Below are 4,954 nucleotides of genomic sequence, written 5' to 3' on the forward strand. Positions count from 1 at the left end.
AGGTCGTTAGCGGCCATCTTGGAAGCTGCAGCAGAGCTACTCTCACAGGAAAAGTAAAAGACATGACAAGAAAGAAGACTGACAAAATAAGCTATTAATAACCAGAGACACATAAAAAGTAACATAATTATAAAAATAAAATTAAAGCAAATTAAGAAGAAAGGATACTGGGCAACAAAAATTAAATAAATCTGCCTTCAACCCCAAATTACTGGATTTAGATTATTATCATCATTATTATTATCATCATCCTTATTGTTATTGTTGTTGTTGTTGTTGTTGGGCAGCACAGTGGAGCAGTTGAGCTGCTGCCTCTCAGCAAGCAGGTCCCCAGTTCAAATCTCAAACCGGGACCTTTCTGGGTGGAGTTTGCATGTTCTCTCCGTGCATGCATGGGTTTTCTGCAGGTACTCCGGTTTCCTCCCACAGACCAAAAACATGCATGTTAGGCTGATTGGTAACTCTAAATTGTCTCTAGGTGTGTGTGTGAGAGAGAGAGAGAGCGAATGGTTGTTTGTCCCTGTGATGGACTGGAGACCTGTCCAGGGTGTCCCCGCCTCTTGCACAGTGATGGCTGGATATGGGCACCAGTGACCCTCGTGTCCTGAAAAGGAAGAAGCGGGTGAAGATAAAGGATGGAAGGATTATTATTGTTCTTGTTGTTGTTATACATTTTTTATTTAAATAATTTATTTTGGGTAGAAATGCTAAATTATTTATTTTTCTTATTTATTTGTATGTATTTATATGTATTTTGTGTTATCTGTGATGGACTTGCAACCTGTCCAGGGTGTCTCCCACCTCTCATTGAGTGCGCCATTGACCCTCGCAACCCAAAAAGGAAGAAGCAGGTAAAGATGATGGATGGATGGATTTTATTTTAGTATTCAGGCTGATCATTTATATTACAATATATATTTACTAAAATATGAGTTTAGCTTCACGTAGTGGTTTCTTTGTGGTATCTCCACAAAAGGCTAAATTTATTGATCAATCAATGAAACGATCCCAGAATTCATCTCCTCCTGATAAACTTCCCAACGACCCCAAAATTAAACTCTGCCACACAATCAGAGGTCAGTAAACCTTCGGTTCTCCTCCTCTGTGAGCCGCATGCCTCTGTGACCAAAAGCCAGATGGCAGGAGTCCTCATCCTCTTCATCACTTCCTCCAGCTTCTGCCATCAGACAGACAAAGTCTCAATGGTCAGACAAAAACAGTTAAATCTCAACATTTTTTTATAGAACTTCTTCCATGCCAGAGTTTTACATTAAGTTGATAAATGACAGGGGACATGTTTTAATCAAACTTTTGAAGTACCATTGTGTGTGAGCTCACTCTGAGAGTATGTGATGTTAATGACTCTCACGTTCAACTTTAACAGATTTTAGCACATCTGTGAAGATTTATGAAATCATAGCTATTTTTGTACTTCATTTGGCTGTGGCAGCCATCTCTGTTAATCAGTTGAACATCCAATGACTACTCTCTGTAAGTTTCATTACAATTTGTCCACTGGTTGATGAAATATTCTGCTACCAGACACACAAACATGTTGAGTGTGCAAAATAAAATTTAAAAATCCAATTTCTCTTTTATTTATTTCTCTTTGTCACTGATCTAACGCCCCCCTCTTTTTAATGCTTGTGTTTATGTTGAGTGAATTTGTGAGTTCATAGTACAAGTTTCAATTGTATTTTTTTGTATCTTACTTCTATCACTCAAGTTTTCATTGCCTTCTTTAAATATGAAATGCTACCAATTAAAGGAAGGTCACTCAGAATTGTAATTGCACACAAAACGAGACATTATGAGGGTGTACGGTGCAGTAAATCACTCGGAGGCTCTTGATAATTGATAACATCTGTACCTTTTCTTCAGCTTCCAGGCCTGTCCTGCTGTGGGCAAACATTCTCTACAGCCTGATAACTCACAACGAGACACTCTGACAGCAGTGCGCTGCAGAGGAACAATAACAGACTGTTTTCTGAGTGAAAATTGTTACTCAGTCGTTTTGCAAATGAGCTTTAGAAGTTTCAAGAATCCCAAATCAAAGCACTCAGTCTCACGGAGCAGGATGTGAAACGGCCCCCGGAGAAAATCGGCATTCATGTTCTAAGGTCTCAGGTGTGGCTTCACGTAAATTTAACCTCAGCTGTTTCTCCGACGCTCTCATTTGAACTCAAAGACCTTCAGATTTTCACTTCTGCCGGGGAGAAAAGTGTGGAAACACACAGAAAAGTTTAGCTGCTCTTGCTGCAGTGCCTTTTGTGTCTGCAGAACTCCACTGATTTATCTGCAGACTTTACAGACAGCTTTCAAAACTGTTTGGAGGTGAAAATGACAATGTTTGGGTGGGCAGGATTGTGCATGTGTGTGCGTGCATGTGCATGTGTGAGTGTGTATTGACAGATGGCTGTCATTGTATGAGAGCCGGTTTGCACATTCGCGTAATAAAGGCAGTAAAATGTGTAAAACAGATGCAATAGACAGCAGGACTCGTTGACTGGAAGTAAAGGAAGTGTGTTCATACACCAACATCCCTCCATCTATTACACACGTGCTCTGCAGTGTGTGAGCAGCAGCGTCTCTGTGACTCGTGCACCAAGTTCATGCTTTAACTATGGATTTTCTCTGCGGGGAATTGGGCAGATTTTGTATTTGTCTGTGATTTTTATTTTATTTTTATTTTTTAATTTTTGAAAAAAATGGATTTGGACCATTTTGTAAAAAGGCTGATGTGCCTAACTACCCGTAGTTCATATTTGTCCTATGTGGTGGACATTTGTAAATTGGTGTAGTACATGTCTCTCCCTACCTCTGCATCCACCTGAGCTAAAATAACTTTTTAGACTTTTAAATGTTATCAGATGTGTAGGGGTGGGGTTTGAGGAACGTCCCTTTTTTATCAAAGAAAACAAAATCCACAAGAACTTTGTGTCACGGAGCGAAGAGGGGAAATTGGAAATACCATCCATCCATTATCTTTTACCCATTTCTTCCATTTTGGGTCACGGGGGTCGCCGGTGCCCATGTCCAGCAATCACTGTGCGAGGTGCGGGGTACACCCTGGACAGGTCGCAAGTCCATCACAGGGCCACATAGAGACAAACGAGACAAACAACCATTCACTCTCTCACTCACACCTACAAACAATTTAGTTACCAATCAGCCTAACATGCATGTTTTTGGTCTGTGGGAGGAAACCAGTACCCGGAGAAAACCCACACATGCACAGAGAGAACATGCAAACTCCACCCAGAAAGGCCCCATGACCAGGATTTGAACCGACAACCTTCTCTCTGAGAGGCAGCAGCTCTACCAGTTGTGCCACCGTGCTGCCACCAGGATAATCACTGTGAAAATCACATCATGTTGCTGCTGATCTGTTTCATGTTGCTGCTGATCTGTTTCATGCTGCTGTGTTCATTTGTACTCATTTGCTCACACAGACTCATGTAACTGGGACACTGTGTACATAATCTTGTTCCACCATGTGTACCACATGTGGTGTGTATGACAATAAAATTCTCTGACTCTGATATAAACTGCCCCCCCTCACCATCATTTGAGGAAGCTATGCTTTCTAGTTTTTATATTGCTTAAAAAGCATAGTTTCTTCAAATGATTGGGATGGCCACAAAATTAATCCATGGTGGCTTTGGCCACCATTGGCCACCCCCTTGCTCCACCAGTGCACCTGGTGGTAGATGAAATTGCTCCCTCCACTTGTCAGGACCCATCACGCTGAGCTTCCATGGACAAGTAAAAAAACAAAAAAAACTGCTTCTCCTCTTATATGCAGTGGAACTTCTACCACTTGAATATCTTGCACCAAAAACATTAAGCTTTACTTGCATTTCCTGTTCAATCCCAATTCAGAGAAATCTTGGGGACATTAACAACGTTGACTGAAGTGATGCACAAAGAGGTTAAGAATAAACCATCAAAAACATGAATTTAAAAATGTGTCATTAAAACCAACAAGTACAATGACTAAAAACAAACTAAAACAAGAAAACGTCTAAAATATCTGATAGAACTTAAATTGAACTTGAAATAAAAGCCAGCGTAAAAAAGTGAGTTTTAGATGGGATTTAAAAGACTAAAGGGGCAGGATGTTCCAGAGTCTGCCACTAAAAAAATCACCTCTGCACTTTAGTTCAGCCCGAAGCTGCGCGGAGAACATCTGGCCAGAGGATCTCTGTGCTCTTCAAGGGTTGTAGAAGTCAAAACCATCAGTTAAATAATTGGAAGCAAAGCAATTCCAACTTTAAAAGTGATTAAAATAATCTTAAAATCAATATGTAAAGAAACAGTCAGTCAGTGTAAATCTGCTAAAACTGGAGTGACACGGGATCATTCCTTCTGGTTTCTCTTAAAAGACGAGCAGCAGTGATCAGGACTAACTGCAGGCCATGGAGAGACTTTTGTTCAAGGCAAACATCCAAAGAGTAGTAGTCCAATCGAGTGGTGACGAAGGCATGGATATGAGTTCTGAGGTATTTTTGAGGAGTATAAGAGAGGCAGGGTACTCTGGACCAGTGACAGGTCCAGCACAGGACACAAATATTCCAAAAATATACTCCTCCGATTTCTTGTTGTCTGTTATGGCGGGTGAAAAAGAAAATGGCGGATCGGGATTTCCGGTGGAAGACTGAATCTCCGCCCTCCACCAATGAATACACCCCCTGACCAATCAGTGACCTATAGTGCGCTGATGTCACATCTAGACCCTACAAGAACCAGACCTGGGACCTCAGAGAATTAGGTCCCAAAAATGGGGTGGGTTCCACCGCTAAAGGCATTGTGGATAAAACACGCAATCGGCCATAACTAGTTACATAGGAGTACCAAAGGGCCCTGTGGATAAGGGGCTATAGTGACAAACAACCGTTCACACTCTGACACACTCGGTTAACCTAGCGTGCATGTTTTTGCTCGGTGGCAGGAA

The sequence above is a fragment of the Nematolebias whitei genome, chromosome 8 (genome assembly GCF_014905685.2).
Source record: "Nematolebias whitei isolate Nwh7 chromosome 8, NemWhi1, whole genome shotgun sequence".
Classification (NCBI taxonomy): Eukaryota; Metazoa; Chordata; class Actinopteri; order Cyprinodontiformes; family Rivulidae; genus Nematolebias; species Nematolebias whitei.